Raw genomic sequence first — 24,864 nt, 5'->3', positions numbered from 1 at the left:
GACTCGACTTTTTGAGCATTAATACCAATAAATCGGAAGAATACTGTAGTTTGTTTTATATATTTTAAACATCATTGGTACTTGAAGATTACCAATTTGTATTAATTTTTTCTCAGGCAAGCTTCGCTTAAATTCCGGAAATAATCTGGATTTTTTGGATTTTACAATCCTGTGCATGCGCATTACATTCAATCTAAATCACGGGAGGCTCTTTAGTTTAGGTTTCCATAATATCACATTTGCATGGATAAACTTAAAAACAATAATACAAAAAACGTGTAAATTTTCATTTTAGGCTCAAACCATATATAGTCCTTTGCTATATATTCTGTTCATCAAAGAAATAACTCTAACACAGTGTATTTACTATGAAAAATCCCGAGAGTTCCGAATGTCAACATGGTGTGTAAATTTTAAGCAAGTACAAATACGTCGGTGAAAAATTGTTGAATTCTTCTAAATCGTTTCGGAGCGATTCTGCAATTTCCTTCTATATAACTGGTGTTTGGAGGAATATTAAATGTGGTGAAGGCCTGTCCCGAGACAGTTTTATTATTATAACTTTGCAGAGTGTAGTGAAATTAATAGCATTATTTTGGTCTTATAGCTTTGTTATGAAAATGTCAACAATACGATGTGTCGATGTATCTATTTTGTAAAGGTTCGATATTATATGCAATGTCAACCCGTGCACGCACGGGTCAAAATCTAGTTGTTTCTGAAATAAATAAGAAACGTCATGCATTTAGAGCATTAACATTTACAAAAAAGAAAAATGATGTTTTCAAAATTACAAATTTGGTTACAAGTTGTAACTTTATGAAAGAAATGTTTACTTACCACCCACTACTACCTATCCTTCCTCCCCGCTGTTTTTTATAGTGACAATTTTGTTTGTCGCAGATAAAACTGAATACAGGAAGAAGAAGTAATCGTGTCTATGACTAATCTGAATCTATAAAGCGCTTCATTGAATGCGAGTTGACTGTTGTAAAGAGATATAAATTTAAATGTAAATTTCTAGGTGGTAAGTAACACCGAATGAAATAAAATTACCTACCTGTATAATACATGCATCTGATTTGTTTTGTCTGTCTATCTATATCTGATGTGAAAAATCCATAACTTCTAATACTAGCATTGAGATCGGAGTTGAAAGATCTTATTTCATTATGTTATGTTTCATTATGTCGTGTACAAATTCATTTTTAGAAAAGGGAAGAAGTTTTAGAATTCTATATAAATAGATATAAAAATGTATGTTATTGAAATATTTCAATGATATAAAAATGTAACATTATTGGTACAATTTTAAGACTAAATTAAAACATGTATTTACTCTCCTTAACAAATACGTATTCATTAGTTGCCATTAGTATCCTGTACATGCACGTACGAACTTGATTTATTGAATTTAACTTTTTTCAAACTGTAATGCTGTATTAAAATGCAACAGTCAACATTGCTTTTAAATTGCTCCTGTTAAGCTTTCATTATTGCAAGGAATCGTAAAATCTAAAGAAGACACGTTAACTTTTGGAGATCTTTTAAATCGTACTCGCATGCTGTTTTCAAATACACAGAGCAATTGCTTTTTATTTACAATTCTGAGAATTTTTTCATTACAGTCATATGCATCATTTCGGATTTATTTTGATTGATCTGCACGGACTGCCAAATTTAAAATAAATATTTCATAACGAAAACACATTGTTGTTTTACATTAGGTTAGGAAAATTATATCGTTGCAATTTCTTGCATCAATTTTGATTGATTAACATGGATTGTGCCTTATGCATGAATATTTTACACAGAAAACCATATAGTGGTGAACTTACAATTCTGAGAACCCATTTTATGCAATCTTGCACCAATTACGATTGAGTTACAAATAATGGTACATTATGAAATGAATATTTCATACAGAAAAACCTCTTGTGATTTATTTGAAGTTCAATCAAAATTCTTTGATTGAAATTTCCTGCACCAATTTGGATTGATTTTCACAGATTGCACATTAATAGATATTTTATACAGAATATATTGTGTTCTACTTAAAATTCAAAGATATGTTGTTGGAACCTCCTGACCGTTTTTGATGATTTTCACGGAAAGGTAAAAAATCAGGAAAAAAATCATTGTAATTCTCTGCACCTGTTTTATTTACATGGAATGGTCTGCCGGTGCATTATGAAATAAATATTTTATAAAGAAAACATAATTTGTAATTGGTTTTGGTTGATGAACACGGAATGGTACATTATGAAATGAATATTTTAAACGACTTTTATCGTTGAAATCCCCATCCTTCATCATTTGTGGGGGTTTTTTGGATAATTTTCACGGACTGGTACATTTTGAAATTGATATTTCATGTAGATGTTAAAGGGATTTGGACACGATTTGACTTTAAATTTTCAAATTTTACTTTTCCATTTGCGATGTTTATACTGATAAACATAGATGTTTATAATGTTATGTCAAAATTTGAAAGTCAAATATCAAGTTATAAGCAAGATACAGAGTTCATAATTTTTTGTTTTGTACACAAAGCTTGAATATTGTCATTTTTTAAATATGTGTTGTATTGGTGCAAGTTTCAATCAAATAAATCTTTCTTTTGTTGAAAATATAGTATTCATGAAGATACTGAATTAGTTGAAATTGTTTTTACAAGTCATTTTGTCTAAGAAATAGTAATTGTCTACATTACATTTTTTTTTACACAACTACAAGACACGAGCTTTGTTTACAAAACATCCAATTCTCACCCTAGTATCTCACTTGTAACTTTGACATTCAAAATTTTGGTCAATCATTTAAAATACCCCAGTAAACCATTTTATACATAAAAAAAGAAAATACAATTTTTGATCTCAAATCGTGTCCAAGTCCTTTTAACAGATTATTTGTATGTGCAATGAAACGTAGCTGTGATATTTACTCATCCCTAACATTATTCGGCATTTCAGCTATCATTCAGTTGGACGTGTAACACAGGCTCATCCTGTCATCATGACTTGAATTTTAATAGTAAAACATAATTAAATCAACCAAGACAAACCGGAAAAGAGATACGACAATCATAGATCTAACATTTATTTGAATTATTGTGATTTATTGTAATTCTGAACAATATGCCTTTTTCAAACGTAAATATAAGTAATAACAGAAATGTTAAATAAGTGATCAAATATTTTTGATCACGTGACCAACCAACTTCATATCCCAGTGAACGTTTTAAATTGCTCTCTATTTCTTGAAATATTTTGCAATATTATATTTTGCGTTGTTCTCAACGAAAAAAGTTTAACACATGATGTAATCTTTACTTGTGATCACTCAAAACCTGCCAAAATGTACCATGATAACATCGAATAAACGTATTCTATACAGTACCGTATGAGGGAGCTATTGTTTTAGCATTGATCAAGTTACTTGGGCACCTGTACTTTACATATTATTGAGAAGTATCAGTGCATAATTAACTTATATAGAACAATTATTTTAGTAATTTTCATTGGTTGTAAGAAAAGCACGTGACATATTATGTTCCTGGACAATGAGTCTTTACCGTCAACTGACCTTGATCTTCTGTTTTGGATGATTACACAAAGAATCTAGCAAATCTGGTTGTCTGAGTTTAGCTTATGCTCTAATTTTGCTAGTTATTTTAAGAATATGACTGTGAAATCGGATGATTATATAATATAACTATTATGGACATCATTGTACCATAAATTTATGTCACTATTAGGACGCATGTCAAGTGATATCGACCGAAGACACGGAAAAGTGAATTCGACCTGGCAAGCCCAGTCTATATCCATCACTTCGGTCAACATCACTTAACATGGGTACTTATAACCATATATCGACCTACAAATAAGTCCATTACAGAGTGCTGTAGTTAAAATTTACTACGATTCAAAGTCACAATTATTTTAGGTTTTTTTTTAGATTAAAATTGTTTCGGCGTTGCATGTGCATAACACGACGTCACAGTTTTTCTTTGTAGAATAGTTTCACTGAAAGCGGAGAAAACCTGACTCTAGAACTGGATTCTAGCCATATAATTTCTGATTTGACAGCATTGTCAGTGATGTGTTTTATTTCATTCTTTAAAAATCTCAAACTGTGCTAGAAATAGTTTATCTAAAATCAAGTTGGTATTTTTTATTACTTAATATACCGTTTTTTCTTCTAATAAATCAAACTGTCTGGACCCACAATAACTAAACTCATTAGGCTACATACGTGGATCCATACTTTTAGGGGGTATTAAGGTTTGTGTTTGCAAGGATAGTCCGAGGCCTATATTTAATGATTTTACTATGTAAATTTATAAATTTGAAATTTCCAGGGGGTTCTGGGACCCCCACCACCACCACCACCACTTGATCTGCGCTTGGAGTGAATCAAATTTATCTTTATTTAGTAAGATTATTAAGTAGGAAAATAGTCCAAAACTAAAAGTCAAATTATATTCCATAAACCCTCGGGATTTAAGAATTTAGCAAATTAACAATTAACATTTTGCATATCAACACTTTGACTGAAACTTGTATTAGAATTTCATGATAAAGTTGATAGATTATTAGTAACATATAAGTAAGTCTTTGTCTATAAAGCTTTAAAACATGATTATACAACATATCTACAATAAGATGTGAAAGTTATGCAGCTGATTCAAGATAAAAATACATGTACAATGAATGCAATATTATTTTTAAGGTTTAACATATCTAAAAAAAAAACCTTCGTTTAAGGTACCCTAAAAATTTGCCGGATCTAATAATAAGCCGGTTTTGACTCAAAATCTCAACACCTCTCTCATTTAATCTGCAACATGCAATGACGCTTCCATAATGTCATCTTGTCATTGTGTGAACTCAAGAAACAATTTTTTACATTATTAAGTTCATGAAATAAGTGATGCATATTATCAGAGATGTTTTTCATCTAATTCACATATTGTGCAGTTCGTTTTTGTGAATGATCATAGTGTAAACATTGTTGTATCGCGTAGGAAATGTGTGTATCCTTTAAAATGCATATGTAAGATATGAAGCAAGAAGTTCCATTACCAAAATCGTGGATTCTAAATAAATTTAAGAAACATAATAGCCCATGACCAAGACGTCTGCGACAAATCCAAATGAAAACTAATCTACGAGATTATACTTAAGAAAGATTATAGAAAAATATATCGGTTGATTATCCCCATGGCTTCTTGTCCAATTGCATAAAAAGCAGAAACCACTTTTCTATTGCACATTTGAGTTAAATAACCAGAAACTAGCAAGTTCTGTTACTGAATTCAATTCGGAGTCAGTATAAAAATATAATGTCCAGACAAAGATTGTCAAACTTAGTAGTAAAACACATAAAGCAAAATATATATACCAACCAAATTCAACCTGACACAAACAACTAATAAAAACCAAGATCACAAATATCAACTGACCAACTTATGATCAAGCAATGTCCTTAGGATATATGTACATGTGTATGAATTAAAAGAAAGTATATTGTTAGATGTATCTTATTACAATTATTATATTTATTCAAATAAACAATTTTTGTACTAGTACATCTATGATTGAAATGTTGCTCTAAGTTACATGTAGGTAGACCAATTAATGTCTTTTAGCACCGCCTCTTGTTACGGCAGTTGTGACCAGTCAGCAGAGGATGCTCACTCCTCCATGGCACCTGATCCTACCTTTATTTATGTAGAGGTCCATGTTTGTTCTGCTTCTGTTTGTATTTTTCCTTTGGACTCTTGATTTTGTAACAGTGTTTGTTATCACCCCTATTTATTTCTAGCTACTTTACTTTGTACATGTATGTTTTTTAACTTGTTTTAATTACCACTACGTTGTAAAAAAAATATACAGATGTGCATGTATAATTTTTCTTTAAGCCATTAATAGGCAACAATTCTAATATGTTTATATTATCATTGCATTATAGATAAAATCTATTCTACTCTATATTAAAATTAATTTTTAACAATGGTCAGATTGCATATTTTTCACAAGAAAAACAACCCAAAGATAATCTCCTCAAGCTTTGGTAATGTCAAAACTTTAATTAAAATATTCTGGCTCTAGAAGGATATATATAATTTTCTGTTGCTTCCAGTACTGAAACTGTTCGGTCAAAACAAAATGGTTTATCTAAATGCCTTATGGGGCACTTAAAAAGAAAATTATTCACGACTATTACTACATGTAGTAACTATGTTATTTTTTTAATCAACTTCACCTAATATATATCCAAGCTGTTTCAATTAAAATTTTAGAAATCTTAAGACTCCTTTCATTTATCAGATATAGGCCTTAACAATCAACATAATCCAGAATAAAAATAGTCTTTTGTCCTCCACATTTCCAAATAAGTCCTCTCGCAAAGAAATCAAAGGATGATGTAATGTATATATTATGCATATAAAGTATAACATAGAGATGAATCTGTTGCAAGACAAATGGTATTTATCTAATATACGCCAAATCTGATCTAATACGATTATCCTCTTCTTCTCGACTTCTGTCATTCGTGTCCAATATAGTTCTGTATCTAGCTAGAAGTTGCGACTTGAATACCTCTGAAACAGGCGCGATGTTTAACAACTCAACCCAGACAGCGTAACTGAATGCACTGACCACGCAGCGGCCGTGCTTCATCATGTCTTTTAGCCCAGTATTGTTAGCTTTAAAGTCGGCTTGGGAAACAAGTGAATAATGCTCTTCACTTTTGCAAGACACCCTTCGTATCTTGTACAAATTTGTGACATAAAATACCATAATAACGTGAGTGTTTTCATTGAGAAACTTGATCAACTGCCTGGCACAGTCGTGACCCTTGTTTGAGCAAGGAGAATTATTTGTATATATGGTTATTGTGGTCAACAACGATTTATCCCTTTCATTCAGTTCATCTAGCAATAGTTCCTCTGCATGTTTGTTGCCATGTGCGTTTTGTATTATCAAAGGGGTGTCTTCAGAATTGATCCTGCAGATTAGATTTGTTGTCATGGCCTTGTTCCATCCGTGTCGGTGATCCAGAACTGTCTCATACATATGCCGTATCTTGGAATCATGGTGTTCTGTGTATGTATTTAAAAAAAGATTTTAAGAAAGTTAAAAGAAATCTGACAAAGTAAAAATTCATCCTGAAAAGTGGGGAAAAAATTAGAGTATTAAAAGAGTTTGCTTAAGCCTACTTCGGCTATTTCATTTAAAGTAGTCCGAGTATCGCACTGCGTCATAATACGGGTTTTACAATATTGGTTCGACTTTTATAAAGCGTTTTAGATACCCGGTATTGATTTTGCTCTACATCGCTGTTGTAAACAATGGCAATAATAAGCAAGTAGAACGGTAATATATGTATTCTTTGAGAGATGAAATGATTAATGTTGAAAAACTCGATTCTATTAAAGTAAAATGAAAAACGAAGTGTCTGATTAACCAGGATCTCAGATATGCTTATATCTTCTTTGTTTTGATGCCCCCCCCCCCCCCCCCCCCCGAAATTTTATTTTTCTTTTACCAAAACCGGTTTAAATTTAGAGACAGAAGCTATTTTGAATTTATTCAATCGTCAATTAATTAATGTTTAAATGATATCTAACATTGTTGACAGATCTCGGCAGAAAACTGTAGCGAAATGTGATTTTTATGAATTTTTTCGTCAGGGTCTACTTGGTTTAGAGCTTATAGCGTGAAAAGTAATCCGTCAACATATAATTTATTTTACCAAATCTTTTTTCTAAGATGTCAATCTATAGAATAAACACCATGAATTTAAGTTTGAGTCCATAAAATTGTAAAAAAAATTACCAAACGCGATACTAGCATTGCATTTTTTGTATTCTATTTTGATGCATCAGGTCCATAAAGCGTATTTATTTACAAAAATTTGCGCAAAATTATTGATGAGATATTGCTTAAATAAGTATTTATACTCTATTTTGTATGTTCAGTTCTAATTTCCCCAAAATTGGTAATTATTTTTAGGAAAAACGGACGTCTGACAAATTTCGTGATTGTCAATAATTTTCGCAAGGGGGTACACCCGTCTGAGAGGTGATAACAAACAAACTAGCATGTAAACATACATATTTTCTTTTGTATATGTATTGCTAGAATGTATATTTATCATTTAAAGCTAAGCTTTTAATGATTGAGCCCATTTAGTGCCGAGTATAGGACTACCTTAAAATGCAAAATTTCAAACCAAAGATTTGAAATACAAATAATCAACCTTTGACTTGTTGCAGACTCGGTTTTATAAATAAGTTTGTTGGCAAATTGTTGCCATTACTGTATACACGTATCAGATATATGTTCAGCCATCACTAAACTATCAGTAAAAAGTCAAATAGACACTATCAATTACACCGAAACATAATGCTCCCTAACACAGAGGGTTAAAGTATTCAAAACACGAGTAGTCACCACCGGGATGCCAAAAATTAAATGCATCTATACTACTATATTAAAATAATAGACTCGACATTTTTAGCTTTAATACCGATAAATCGGAAGAGTAGTGTCTTTTGTTTTATATATTTTAAACATCATTGGTACTTGAAGATTACCAATTTGTTTTTATTTTTTCTCAATCAGGCTTCTTTAATTAATAATCAACGAAAATTCCTCAAAAAATCCCGGAAATCATCTGAATTTTTTGCATTTTATAATCTTGCGCATGCGCATTACATTCACGCTAAATCACTAGAGGCTATATCATATTTGCATGGATAAACTTGGAAACGATAAAACAAATGTGTGTTAATTTTCATTGGAAATTTTTTTATGTTCATCAAAGGAAATACGGGAGATAACTTTTAGACAGTGTATTTACTAAAAAAAAATCCCGAGAGTTTTGAATGTCAACAAGATGTGTTAAAAGCGTTATTGAAATATGTTGGATTCTGCAATTATAGATTTAAACTTTTCGAGGAAAGGTATTTACAGCTTCAAAATGGTTTTAGTGAACAATTTGACTGTTATATTCAATGTAACTTATTTTCTCCAAAATCGTTTTGGAGCGATTCAGCAATTTTCTGCTACATTACGGGTATATGGGAGGTATTTCATCGTCGGAACCCACGGGTTTTCTATCCGTTGCACTGCAGTGTAACGGATAGAAAACCCGTGGGTTCCGACGATGGAGGCATTTTGACTGTGATGAAGGCATTTCCCGAGACACAGTTAGATTATTTCAACTCAACAGTGTACTGAAATTAATAGCATTATTGTAGGCTTGAAGTTTCGTTATGCAAATGTCAACAATATACGGTGTTTCGATGTATATATTTTGTAAATGCCCGATATCATATGCAACGTCAACCCGTGCACGCACCGGTAAAAGTCTAGTTGTATTTAAATCCATAAAACCCCTCTACCAGAATTGTAAAATTCATGGTCCCTGGAACAAAGGTTGATGCCCTAGAGAAGGGGCCAATATGGTCATACAGTGAAAATGTATTGACTCGTAGCCACAAAATCAAATCTAGAAAATCTTCCTCACACGTACATTCTTTCAAATATTAATTGCATAGTTCTGATTTCCACGAATTCCCTACCTACATATTTTTTGGTGAAATATATGGCCCTAAATTGCGGCAAATATTGCCATAGAGAGAAAAGGTATTAAATCTTCTAAAAATCTTCTTCTCTATTCCCATGTATATTTGAGAAAAAATAAATGTATGATTCTGATATCCACGAAGTCCTCTATCAGAGTTCTAAAAACTATCTGGTTAATGAGACAGGGTTTCAGTACCTACAGAAGGGACAATATGACCATACAGTTAAAATGTATTTAATTTTAGTTTCTTCATCTTTACTCCTTTAATATAAATGATGATTTACCGTTTGTGTCGCTGGATGAACCATGCAATTACTTTTTTTGATAGACTTCTTATTTCGACACATATTGACACCTTGAAAGCTATATCTTATGTTGTGTATGTATTTACGGTGGAAAGTTGAACTGATGAAGACTTGACGAAGGTTGCAATAAGTGCGACGGTAATTTCATGTAGTTGGTCGATATTATAACATTTCAAAAGAGATTGTCATAAATCGACATGTACATTAACTAGTTATAATTTTTCAATTATTTCCAGCTTGAAGATGCATGTATATAAACAACATCTTTGCAGTGAATATTGCAATTATTTAAAATAATTTCTTATTGATGTGATTTTTTTTTAAATTAACTTACCTATTTCTATTTCGCCAGGCATCATCCTAAATGTAAATAAATGAAATGCATTTTTAATAAACAAATTTGAGGTCTTTAAAAATGCTTAAACTTTAATAATTTTCTTTCAAATTGTTTTATTTAAACATTGCATAATATTCTAAAAACTGCTTCAATTTTAAACATTATTCTGAATACTTTAGTTCTATTCAATATCAATTTCTTCGCCGATTTTCTTAATATTTCACGGTTTAAAATTGTAAATAACATACTCTTCGTTAATTGTCCATACTAATGTTGATAAGGGTGTAAGTACATACCTTGTTGTACCTACACTGGTTATAACTATACATGTTTTTTTCACGTTATGTACATGTACATGGATGTACCTACCGTTCCTAAAATAATTTCTAGTTTACAAAAACTATATGATCTCAAGATTTTCATTAGTAAAAGACAAGTCATATATATATATATATATATATAACAGTGGGACGGACAACTTCGGAATGGACATTTTTCCGGCGTTGCGCACCTCTTTCCATACACACTATTGACCAAAGTTTAGTACCAAATGGTGGGGTTTTTTATTCTAAATAAATTTATGGAAAAAAAATTGAAACATTTTTAGATAGTTTTTTAGATATTTGAACTTAAAAGTTCCAACCCCATGGGATTTTAGTTTGGAAAAAATACCCCACAGAAAACCCCATGCAAACCCCATGGGGTTTTGCAATAAACCCCATGGGGCAGAAAACCCCATGAAAATAATGTGGGGTTTAAAAACCCACTTTTTTCTTAAATAACAGTTTAGGGTTTTTAATCCCATAAAATAGATGTCATGGGATTTATTATCCCACATATGCATGGGGTATTTTATCCCATTTGTTCATAATATAAAATTACTAAAATATTTTACCAATCTATTAAAATACCAGTACTCACAGTGCAGACAGTATGGGGTGATGTTAACTAAACCAATCCAAGCAAATAAATCAGATTCTCAATAATAAGTTACTCGAGACTGATTTATTCATGTTTGCATTAGTTTAATGACTCTAGATTTTCTCTTGCATTGAATTATAATCCACAGATGTTGGTAATGTCTTCCAAAAATGCCTTTTTTTCAAATGACAAGTGTCAGCATCAGAGGTATGCTCTGTCATCCTTTAATTTGCCTAAAAATATGTCATGAAAACTATGTAAATTATGTTTAAAAGATATAACTAATTCAAAATAAGTATTGCCCTGCTTATTATAAAATTCTTTAAAATCTGACAGGTTGTAAATATTTATCAATACTGAACTGTATTGTATGTACCAATGTTATATGATCCACTAATAAAGGCATAAATTTACGGTTTATGCAATCACAAAGATTACATATAATATTTAAACTTCTGTTAAATATCATAGCATATTAAAACAGTCTTAAATCTATGGTCTCACTATTTCGAGAAAATTCGGTCCAAGAATAGATGTTGGGTTTTTTTTTCATTACCTAGCTTTTCACTTGGAAGTTATTAAAGAATATATAGACGTATAAATTTAAAATGAAACTGATTTGCAGTCAATGGAATTACCTTTGGAAATGGACAGAAGAAACACAAACTTAGCAACACTAGCCCTACCAACTTATCAAGTACCAAGCGATGGAGTTGAAAACCGGATGTCGAAATAGTTAGACAAATCGGGACACAGATATTTCGATTAGAGCAGTCGAAATTTCATGAATTTCAAGTATAATGCCGTTTAATGAACTCAAAAATCCTATAAGTTATTTAACATCCTGAACACCGTATTATTATATAGATTATTCATCTAACTATAAACATGATGAATTTAGTGTCAATGGTGGGGGTTTGGGGGGGGGGGGGGGGGGGGGTTATAACAACTAATAAATAAAGTGTGCAAAATGTTTTATATCATTATACTATTAGTAAAACCAATAATTATTATAAAATTCTTAATTTAACAGGAGATAGTAAGGTGGTTATCAAGGTATATATGTACAATAATACTTTTCGACGGATAATTTCAGCTTGTGTACATGTTTTCTCATGGGGGGGGGGGGGGGGGGTACTTGATGAAAAGTCCCGTTGAATTTTTCTTTTCCGTAGAATGTTTTAGTGAAAGAGTATAAATTTTGTGATAATGTCCAGGAGCTATTTTGGATAATAAAAAATAGATACCATGGCTATAGTGCATCAGAGGCATGTGACAAAATCAGTGCGTTTAAATATACGGTAGAAGCCTCTCACAATAATTATTTTGTTTTTAAATTAATTCATAGCATGTATACCGGTAAGTACCTCTTATCTATTTCTTTCCCACTCTTCCCATTGTATAGGACTTATCTCAAGCGAGCAAAAGCTGGAGCAAAAGCTGGAATTTTATTTAAAATCGAATTTCCCATTGCAATTAATTTGGCAAGTATATATAAAGGATAACCTTTTAGTTTATACAAAATAAACCAGTGCTTGAAATACATAGTCATGGAGAACAAATCATGCAGTCTTTGTAATGATTTTAAAGCTTAATCATGAGAATACTTGGAGTGATTTCCACACCGGCAATAATAACAGAGTCTAAGGCCGACAAAAAGGCATCACAATCTAAGTCAAAGGATGAGGCCCATTGCACATTTGTATCGTTTAATATATTCCCACGATTTCATAATAAACTGAACAAGACCAATCCCTGTGTATACATGTACTTTGTATTCACTGTCTATATTTCAACACATGTGTATACATATCATCGGAACGCTGTGTATACTAAATATATCAATGCATGCTTGATTTTATGTTGTCAAATTTGTATCGAGCCGAGAAGGAACTGTTACTGGATTGATATTATTTTAATTTTTGTGGCATTTTACAGAAAGAAAATTTGGAGAAAAATCATTGCCGGCCGTGAGATCCGAACCCACGACCCTTGGGTCTGTAGGCCAATGCGCTACCATATGCGCTACGGCGCTCATTAGTTTCTTCCGATGTAATTAAATATTTAAACGATATCAAAAAGGGTCATTAACTGATTACGGAAAAATGATAAATAAATGGTGTTTTTTTTAACTAAGATATTTTAAAATCTCATTTCCTATTTTTATACTCATCAGATATGATTTAGTATTCAATAATCGTTTATTTAATTACCCTGGGCGTCGGAAGGTATTCATTACCGTGCGGCAAATTTTATCGATAACAGCGGGGGGGGGGGGGGGGGTCGGGGGGGGGGTCGAGATTAAACCTAATTTGACTCGAAATAATAATATATTCTACAACGTGTCCAATGATTTTTACATTTAATGTTATATCATTGTTACATATTTACTACTATCAGAACCAATGCAAAATCATTGTACTTGATCTTTGTTTCCAATTTACGACATTTAATTTAATTAGTTTATATTAATGTATGATCATTTACTTATTAGTCTCTGTTGCACATCCAGAACGTCTAATTCTTGCCGAAAAAACTTTGAAATATACTGATTGTTATATTTATCCTTCCAGTATTGATATTAGAATGCAGAAATAATTCATTACTGATAATTGTATTAAGTTGTTTAAGATGTATAAAGATATTTTTACTACAGTAACTTTCAGTACAATGCACAATGTTTGATATGCTTATTCATTGTTACAGTAATATTCTCCGATAATTGGAAATGGCTTGCATCTTGTTATAAATCATAAAAGCTAGTGAACGTATTTTCTTTACTTTTATCTAATTAATGCCCTGTTAATTGTGATCACACGCCAGAAACACTTCACCAGTGTTCACTGCTCAATTGAACACAGATCGCTGCAATCATTGCCGCTGCAATAAACTGGTCAACAGTGATAATCTTTGCAGAAAAAATCCGACGGAGGTCATTAAATAGATGATTAACATAACATATCGTTTAACCATTCAATTATTGCTCTGATAAAAGTCCCTAGAAAATAAGGGCGACCAAAAGGAGTTCAACTAAATAAATACCCAGGGATTAATTTCAAGCGCATACATGTACCCAGTACACTTTTATTTTAAAATTTAAATCTACGTCCCAACCCATTGCCTTTAATCCCAAATGTTCAAAATGCACTGTTTTATGAAAAGGTCTAAGTTGCATATATTTTAATATCGATTATAAAATGCGTGTGTGTGTGTGTGTGTGTGGGGGGGGGGGTGATAGCGTGTAATCTACCTTTAACTTCATTTTCCTCTCTTAACATCTTGTTTTCCAATTTTTTTAATATTCTCCCCCAAAAGAGTGTGTGTGGGAGGGGGGGGGGTGGGGGTGGGTGGGCTCTATGATAACTCAATTATAATAAAAATCTTTGCTGCAGAAATAGACCCCCCCACGCCCCACACCCGGCCCCCAAGTTGACATCCAGATTAGTTGCAGCCCCCTGTCCATTACTTTGTTCCTGCTTACACGTACACAGCTCGATCGGACACCTGCTCTCACGTGTCGTGTGTATGTACCTTTGCTCCGTTGAACAATAGGGTGGTTAATTGGTATACACAGAACGTACCCGTTACAAAGACACGTAAGAATTCTTAGTTAATTACAAGGTCTGTGAAAGAACAATAGGTGCTAATGAGGTATACACAGTGTGTCTCCTTTTTTCATCTCAGGCCAGCCCACTCTCATCTAAGTTAGAAAAACACCCAGAGCTACATTCTAATTAAATTATTCATTCAAACAATATTAGAAGACAAATGTAAAATTATTAAAACACACATGCTGCATTTTCCTTAATTTGGGAAGGGTTTATGGATTTTTTTTAAACTCTTATATTCTTATTTAGCCGTAACGTACAAACACCAAATTTTGCAGATTAATTTCACCTAGGTCCACTTTTCAGTGATAGAAAATTTTACATTATTAGACTATTTTTTCTTTTTTTTAATCTAAAGTTGAACAATCCAATACATTTGTATAAAATAAAGTGATCACAACAGCTTTTAAGTATGTTTACTTCAAATCCAAATTGTTCCTTGAGAGAGAGAGAGAGAGAGAGAGAGAGAGAGGGAGAGAGAGAGAGAGTAGTTGTTGAACATGAGTTAGTAGTTGATTGACAGCTTTATATAATCTCTATTATACAGTCAAATTTGAGTAAGTCTATTAAAAAGAAAGAAGAAAAAGCCAAGTTTCCCATCTCTTATAGAAATCATCTAATCTGCAATTTTTTGTAGCAATATATTTTAGAGTCGATATATGTCTTTCAATATCTATTATTAATTCATGAATTGATAGCATTTCCTTAAGACACCTTTTCCAATAGATATGGGATTTCATAATAAAGAAGATAGAATAAATGTCTATAGAAATAGGCTCAGGGTGTAGCCCGAATATATAAGTTATTTTAATCTTATATGCCAAAATATCTGCACACAGTAGGAATGAATAGAGGGAGATTGGGTCGCCTTGGTGAAATCCTCTGCTATGTTTGAAAAATTTTGAAAGGTTTCCAGCTTGTGTGACTGATGATTCTATATTACATTGACAAGTATATATCTAAGATTCAATGGATGCTCCAAAGTTGAAAAAATCTTAATATTTGTGAATAAATTTCCATGTGAAGTATCAAATGCTTTTTTTTTTAAAAATCAATTATGAATAATACACCAGAAATGTCTCCCCCCCCCCCCAACCCATATGTTGCATAAGATCATATATCAGCTTAGTATTTTCACCAATATATCTTCCTGGAATGAAACCTGTTTGATCGGGACTACTAATTATATCAAGCATATTTTTAATTCTCTGAGCATTACACTCATAACTTATTTTATAAGCAATGTTTAGAAGTGTTATTGGTTTCCAATTGTTTAAATACCATCTTTTGGGATACGGGTAATTATTCCTTTTTTTTGTTTGACATAGTTCCCGAACTTTGCATGTACCCATATAAAAAATATGGCAAATAATAAGAGTCCAGGCAGTGATGGATTAACAACAGAATTCTATATTAAAGTTTTTTGGAATAAGATAGGACATTTTGTGGTTCGATCATTAAATTTAATTTAATGATCGAACCACAAAGGAAATTTCACCTTCTAAGGGGTCTCTTTGTTTATTATTATTAAGTGTTTTATTTCAATGTATGTTAAAATTTTATTTTGATTATAGATAATGTTTTCATTTTTATTTTATAAATTCTTATAAAAACTTTTTAATTTCATTCATTCAGAATTTCCCTTTGGTTTGTAATTTCTTACAAATTCTCAAGTTCTCATGTGTTGTGTGTATATAGTGCTTTGCTCTGTTGATTGTAGCATTAGGAAAACAATAGGGTGGTCAATAGGTATACACAGAATGTGCCCATTACAAAGACACGTAAGATTTTTAAGTTAATTGCAAGGTATGTGAAAGAACAATAGGTGCTAATGAGGTATACACAGTGTGTCTCCTTGGTTCATCTCAGGCCAGCCCAGCACTCTCATCTTCTAAGTTACGAAAACACACCAGGCTACATTCTAAAAATTAAATTATTCATTCAAACACAATATTAGAAGACAAATGTAAAATTGTTAAAACATACATGCTGCATTTTCCTTAATTTGGGAAGGGTTTCTGGAATTTTTTTTAACTTTCATACTCTTATTTAGACATAATATATGTACAAACACCAAATTTTGCAGATTAATTTCACCTAGGTTCACTTTTTAATGATAGAAAATCTGACAGTATTAGAATATTAGACTATTTAATCTCTAATTGAATGTACAATGTATCTATACATGTACATATTCTGGGTACATACATGTATTTACATGGATGTTAAGTTTCATTTATATCAATATCATCCTGGCCTCAATCAATTTAATTCAATTTTATACATCCTGAAAAAATTATCCCGATATGCAAACAAATTACATTGTTTCTTCAATGAAGTGTTTCTAAAAATACGCAAACCCATTGTGCATTTCTTGAATCTCCTAGAATAATGTCCAGTTCAGTCTTTGATATATGCTATCATACAATGCATTATTTTGTAGTAATGAGGTTATTTCTTAAAATTATTGCTATTTTCATAATCTCATCATTAATCAAGCTCTGTAACTTGATACATTAATATGTTATCCTATTGGGAATGCATAACTTAAACTAAACAAGTTAAAATTTCAAAAGTCTATAAACTCGGTCAGCTATAAATAACTACATGTAATTTGCATGTATCTCTGGTATTCTTTGAGTGCTCAGATGATAAGTCTTATTTGGGTCACACAAAATTGTTGGTCATAATTAACACATAATTTTTGCAATAAAACAAACACTGCTATATGCTACTATGCCAGATAATCAGTAACCTAATGGCGAATTTGGATTGTACATGTAGATGTACATGTAATATCAAAATACAATTTTATATTCAACTGAATAGCGCATACTTGTCACTCAGATTTATAAAATTGATATTATGGAATCATACCAGCAGGATTTTTTGATAATGAAATTCAAATTATGACTGCATTGTTTTATCCATTAAGTAAACATACATGTAAATGTCAAGGAGGAGAAAAATACATTCAATGACTAAGTGGCTAATTTTCTTATCAATCTTTTTGTATTAGTGAAGATCAATTTAAGGTTCTAATATTTTTTTAAACATGAAGATTGAGATAACAATTATTTGCTCTAATTAACATTTATATTGACAATCAGGGAAAATGAGCTGCCAATGCACTACTGGTATTTGAAGTTCTTGATCAGTTATCAGTTGTATTCGATACCTTATTACACCTCATAATATATATTCAAGAATGAGGGTTGTCTGCCGCAATCTACATGTAACTATATATGTAGAACTAGTTAAACTTTTTAAATACATGTATAATTTTATCACATACATGCATTCTGAGATACAATCTATGTTAATTTTCTAAATACAACTGAGACAGGTTTTTTGTCGATTAAAGAAATATGTCAATTAGATATATACATGTAGTGGATATAGTGTATTTCTTACATGTGGGTCGGGGCGGGGTTGTTAAAATTGTTCTGCATGCAAAGGTAAACACTAACTAGAGGAGCCCAATCTCAATTTGTTTTCTAAAAATGTTACCTTTCTTACTGGCCAGCATGCACAAGCCCCAAGTAACTGCTGGAAGCAACTGTACTTGGGATATTGTCTACCCATGCAAAAAAATTATCAATTATTGGGGGGACCCATACATCCTCTTTTTCAAGCATAAATCAAAAAGTGAAAATTTTGGCAACATTGTTACAGTAGCATTTTCTTAATCTATTCGATAAAATAAACAACCATGCAATCTTAAAGTGTCATTATATGAACAATGGACATGTGCTCCACTCCCAAACAAATGTTTGCAATAATTATTCTGACTGTACTTCAAATGTCTGGTTTCCCCCCTCCTTTTTCATAAATTAGACAGGTCTTTCAGACAAAACTATAAATATATCCACTGCCATCTTTGACATTAAGTCTAAGAGTTTATTTCTCACAAAAACACTTTATAATCAGAACGCTAAAATATTAGGTTGTTCAATTTTAAGTCGAAATTTTCAAATTTAATCTTATTTCATTTAAAAATAAAAAAGTTAATTCTGTTTTAGTAACATCCCCATTCCCGGCTGAACCAATCACCTTGTACCGTGTAATAACAGTTTCTGTAAATTGCTTTTAAGATTAATTATGACCACTTTTAATTCAAAAGCCATTTTTATTACAATCAGTTACATCAAGAATTCTGTAAATTTAAACGATGTAAACACATTGACTATTCCCCTTCGAATAAAATGTTTCATGTTATATTTTACCCCTTGTCTAAAGTCAACACAACAGTCATAGCTGCAAGATGATCAATTAAAAGTTTACCGGTACTTTGGATCATAATGAACCTAATATAAGTCATTAAGGACCTACATATCGCATACCAATTTCAATAGGAGACATCTCTCTAACTAATGCTAATCACTAAAAACTATTTTATGACTTTTTGCAACACAACATAAGCCTGAAAGTAGAGCAATTCTCCATTTCACCAAATAATTGACAGTACAAATAATCTAAAACAGTCCCTTGCTACCTTTCACTTACACTAACTTTCTATAAAAAAGAGTTTTGTATTATAATAAGAAAGAATATGCAGTTCTAAAAAAAAGTAAACCCCATAATGCCACTTCCATTGAGGTTTAAGAAAAAATATAACCATTTAAGTGATCCCACTATCTCCACTTCACTTAATCATCTTTCTATAAGTATAAACATGCACAGATTCATGGGGTTTAAATTCCCTGCAGTAAAACATTTTTACTAAATAATCATTAAGAAGTCAATTGCTCTTCAGTCTCCTCTAATAAGAAACCTTAATTATTCAATACTACAAGTACCTGGTATCTTCATGATATTATCATGATAAAAGCATAACATCACATAGAAATACCCTTACATGTATACCCTCCCCCTATCTTTTGATTTTCATGAAGTGCAGCTAGATGTTAAAAACCTTTCACATATAGGATCATAAAACCTATGGCAATTTCCTCGAGTCAATTCTCACACACATTTGAAAACAATTGTCATAGAAACTAAAAATTGACCTTTAGATTTGTAGCATTTTACATGTATATATTTATACATAGCCACAGACAAAGAGACATTCCATCCGGCATATGATATTTCTTGATTCCATGAAAAAGTGAGCTTAATTAAACACTCATTTTTAGTGAATATCTAATATATACTTATAGCTATATGGTGTTTCTACTCTCTTGTCAACCATGCTAAAGCAATAAGACCTACATGTATAGCTACCAGTGTGATGTATGCTTTTAAGTAAAATAAGATTAATATACAGCTGGATAGCTGCATGGTGATAATAGAATTTCATGGAAAAATGTTCAAATTTTACCTATGTTTTTCTACATGTATATTAAATAAATATTCCAAATATACCAGTATATATTTTTTGTTCATTTTGAAAATAATTTTCAAAGTAGATGTTATTTTTACAGTCAAAGATACATTTACATATTCTACATGTTAACTGAAGGATGAGGTGATTTTCCACATGTACTAGATGTATTTAATATTATTCAAATATAACTTTTGGACAGAAGAAGCAACAGAGCAAACATGGGTTTTTTCTCATTTTGTTTTCTATGATAACTTTGTTTGTCTACATGTCAACTTAATTTCAAAAATATTTTTTTTACTGTAACAGAAACAAACACTTGTGCTAGGGTCATAGACCCCTTCACGGTAACTGTGATGACTGCTCTTTTGCAGGGCAAAATGACTTTATTGGGTGAAACATGACGTACCATTAAACCAGGCCCCCTGAATCTCTAGGCAGGTGCTCTACCAACTGAGCTATCTGGCACTGGTATTCGAACAGGTCTGACCATCACATTCCTCCCCCCTTAAATGATCTTCGCCCTTGAAGATCAACCCAGACTCTTCCCCTGGCAGGAGTTAACCTGTCAGTTCCAGGGGTTGGTCACGGCACCAAATGTAACAGGATGGGAGAAATAATGATGGTCGTGATTCGAACACGGGCCCCCTGATTCTCTAGTCAGGTGCTCTACCAACTGAGCTATCTCGCCCCAGTATTCGAACTGGTCTGCATGAACATCACAAGTACTTAAACTTCACCATAATTGATCATATTTCCCTGCAAGAGAGCAGTACCACTCTTACAGTAAAGGGGTCTATGAGGTTTATTGAAACCCTATTCCAAGTTAAATGCATTTCATAAATTGTAATTACTTAAAATAACAGTTTTATGATCATTCCTGCTGTTAATCAACTGCACTTATTATAACTTAATGAAAGTTTATAACTGATCCATTTTCATTTAGTATAATTTTCATAAAAATATGGATTCATGGCAGTTATGATTTGTATTCATATCAAACTGAAACTTTTTTAAAAAAAAGTGCTGCCATATAACATGTATAATTCATATTAGTTTAATTATTAAATTTATCCTCATATAAAAACCAAGACAATTAATAAAATCAGTAAATCATATAATAAATCCAAAAATGGAAAGGGATAAACCTTATTTACTTATGTAATATATATACCATTTGCTATATTAATTCCAGGTTATATGACATGTTGCAATCATAAAGTTTTGGTTTTTCAATGTTGCAAAAAAATCAGTCTAATATGTCTATAAAATATGTTCAAAATTCAGGGATGTATTCATCATTAGGGATCAAACCCATGCAGACCAGTAGAAGTAATAGGGGGGGGGGGTTGAATTCCTAGGGAGGGAGGATGAAAACCAATTTTAAGGGGTAATTAGAACATTAAGGGGAAGGTGTGTGGGTTGTGTTTAGGTATCTTAATTGGGGTTTGTTCTTTCTTTTAACTTGGAAATGCATGCACTTACACTGGGAAGTATATGAAATAGGGTTTGCCAGAAATAAGCAATGTTAAGTTGCTAGCTAGCTCTCAGAGAAGTTCAAACAGTTTGCAGTTACTACTATAAGATATACCCAATTTAAAATGCCATGTTAAATGTCAACATACACTTGCCTCGGAAGTAAATATCTTTACCACGCTTCGCGCTTGTGTATACAACAGAGTTTATGACCACTGTTCGCTGATGCAGCCGTTGTACAATATATTCACCATTACACTGCAGTACTGTACTCCAATATATGGTCGAGGATACACCTGTACACTAATGTAAAAAAAAAAACCGATCTTTTTTCTGAGACAACAACCGTCACAGCAGTTCCGCCGGCCTTATACAATGTTCTGATCTATTTCTAGAATATTTTAAAATATATTTTTTTAAATGAAATAACTTCAAAACAGACAGTTTCGTGTATTAGCTTCCCCAATTGCATGTTCTGATTTTAGTCAACACCTGTCATAGTCTTAAAAGCGCTTACTGTTACGTTATTATCAGTCTGGAAAGAACAATCTGAAACAAACACGATGCAACATTTGAACAAGAGTCACACTCACAGTGTTTGGACTGAATCATGCATTTGTAAATTGTTTCTCGTGTAAATAATTTTCCGAGAATCTAATTTTCGATGGCGTGAATCAGTTCACTAAACAACACCTTCAAAGAATTCATTTGCTGTAAGTACAAAATAAGGGATTGTAGATTTTTGCGTGTGAAACTTGCTCTCGTAGTTCATTATATACTCATAATATCACGAGTTCTTCTTCTTGACGAACACAGAACCCCAGACAGTATATATATATGTTGTAGATTGATATTGAATAGGCTAACTGGTCCAGTTTTATTTTGCTGTTTGTGATTTTTACCTAATCGTTTTGCTGTTGAAATATTTTTACTTTTAAAACTTCATTGCCAGCAAAATTTTTGATTGCAACATTACAGACTACACGTAATACGTCCTAGCTGACCAACATTTTGATAAATACCACATCTTGCCATTGCAATGTGAAAGTCACAATTAATTTAGGATAACTTAGGAAATTAATTAATAAGTAGACTTTGTAAGAATACATGAACAGGTACTTTCCAACAATTGACATTAGGTTAGTTAAGTTTTCACCTGGGCTGCTATATATTTTCCTTGATTTTTAAATGCTAATTTTAAGCATAAACTAGCTAATATAGAAATATTTTACAGATTTATTCAAACAACCAAAAATTAAAATCACTTGCAACCTGTTCTGTCACAAAGAGATCCATCATACATTTGATGAGTAAATTCAACTTTATTTGAAAATTGCCTAGTAAAAATTTGTAAGGTATATCAACTATGCAATCGGCCTAATATCAGACATTAAGCAGATTCTATTACTTCACTTCAGATTAATATTTTGTGGGTTTTTTTACCCCATTATCATTACTTTAGTAAATATGGGGGAAAAAACCCAACATAAGCATTAAATATGGGGATAAAAACCCCATCTGATTTTTTTCGGGAATGGTGGGTTTTTTTCCCCATAAATAATTTCATGGGGTTTCTTGCCCCATGGGGTTTATTGCAAAACCCCATGGGGTTTGCATGGGGTTTTCTGTGGGGTATTTTTTCCAAACTAAAATCCCATGGGGTTGGAACTTTTAAGTTCAAATATCTAAAAAACTATCTAAAAATGTTTCAATTTTTTTTCCATAAATTTATTTAGAATAAAAAACCCCACCATTTGGTACTAAACTTTGGTCAATGTTGTGAATGGAAAGGGGTGCGCAACGCCGGAAAAATGTCCATTCCGAAGTTGTCCGTCCCACTGTTATATATATATATATATATATATATATATATATATATATATATATATATATATATATCTTTTAAATATAACTGTCTTTAGCTAATTAACATGCACTAAATGATGTCAATGCATTTTAAATATTTATATATCTATTTATTCAAAAAAGATTCTGTTCACCTACGATAAGTTGTTTTTTTTTTCGATTAGTTGCAATGCCTGAAATTGTCATAAGAACTAGGTTGTACTATCTGTAGAGCTACTTAGTGACACAGTTGCGATCATTAATTAACTTATATGCAAATGCACAATTACTCACTATTTTTATAAGTATTCTAAATTTATTAAAACTATATTTACCTGCACGATTTTCCGAAGGTTCAATCAAAGGTTGACAATTAATATTTTCTTTTCCTACGGTTTTGTTTCTTTATATTATCCTGCTGTGATATCAAATGGCCAAAAAAAAAAGATACACTAACGAAGGAACACGGTAGGGTTATTACACAAGTAAGTGTTGTAACTTGACTGCTTTGGGTGCTCTTTTCGTGCCCGAGGCGGCTATGGAACAAACATTTTGTCGCATTTTCTTACACTGTATATTGTAGTTTACAAAAATTATCCATGTTCAATACGTAATGAAGACTGCATATAGGCTTAATATTATTTGGTGTCTCTGCACTTTCCCTTTTCCTTTTCTTTCCGCTTCTAGTCACAAATGATGCCTGTGAGATATAGTTTGTACTATAAGTGTTTCAATTTTTACTAAGTATTTTACACAGGTCGAGTGTTTGCCTTTGACCTTCTTACTCAAAATAAATTATTTGACTTTTCAATCGAAGCAAACTGTGAACAAACTTTTCACGCCGCAATGAGTTATAAAATTGGTTGAAAACTTCTTATTTTGCGCAGAAGCACATTTGCCCTTTTGTATCATCTTTAACAATCACAAAAGACGGCAAGGTCGGATGCAGAACGATTCATTATTGCAACGACAAGGTCACTGGGGATCTGAAAAGATTTTCCTCGTAATTAAATTGAAACAATGTCCACAAATAATTGGAAATAGTTAAGGTTTTCCGCTGGGAGCGGAAAACCTTACTATTATTCTGAAAAATTTTCAAATTTCTTATTATTTTTTTTTCTTCTAGACGCCAACTTTGATCCTTAATATCTCGCTCCTTTGTTCACCGATTGTTTTGAAATTTTCAGGACTGATAACAATCCGCGTGATGTTGTCGTTGCATATTTTAGTTGAGGAAAATCCCTATCCGGTTTTGAGTTATTCCCCTTTTAGTAAAATTTAACGACTTCTTTTGTCCAGGGGGTTTAGCTTTAACGATGACTGGCAGAGTCTCAAAGATGGGCTCGTTTGGAAGCTAATACATTGAATTTGTGCGAGATATATTTTATTTATTATTTAAATGCAAATATAAGGGGTGGTATAGATGTTGAAACAAAGGTAAGAAAA

The 24,864-nt window shown here is 31.9% G+C and overlaps 2 long non-coding RNA genes across 3 annotated transcripts; both read right to left on the bottom strand.

The window, feature by feature from the left end:
* Positions 1-6,220: 6,220 nt before the first annotated feature.
* On the bottom strand, positions 6,221-24,455 carry LOC109618614 (uncharacterized). The gene is made up of 3 exons (XR_010708563.1): positions 23,754-24,455; positions 10,243-10,268; positions 6,221-7,111 (listed from the first exon to the last, which is right to left on the bottom strand). It is a non-coding gene; the product is annotated as an uncharacterized lncRNA (long non-coding RNA).
* Positions 10,698-12,080, bottom strand: LOC117688019 (uncharacterized). Of its 2 annotated transcripts, XR_010708562.1 has the most exons (3): positions 11,805-12,074; positions 11,167-11,399; positions 10,698-10,813 (listed from the first exon to the last, which is right to left on the bottom strand). It is a non-coding gene; the product is annotated as an uncharacterized lncRNA (long non-coding RNA). The 2 variants fall into 2 exon arrangements; XR_004600805.2 differs by lacking the exon at positions 10,698-10,813 and having other exon boundaries at positions 11,805-12,080.
* Positions 24,456-24,864: the final 409 nt, after the last annotated feature.

Source organism: Magallana gigas, chromosome 1 (assembly GCF_963853765.1).
Source record: "Magallana gigas chromosome 1, xbMagGiga1.1, whole genome shotgun sequence".
In the NCBI taxonomy this organism is placed as follows: domain Eukaryota; kingdom Metazoa; phylum Mollusca; class Bivalvia; order Ostreida; family Ostreidae; genus Magallana; species Magallana gigas.
The sequence above is the reverse complement of the archived record's forward strand: the minus strand, read 5'-3'. Positions and strand labels throughout refer to the sequence as shown.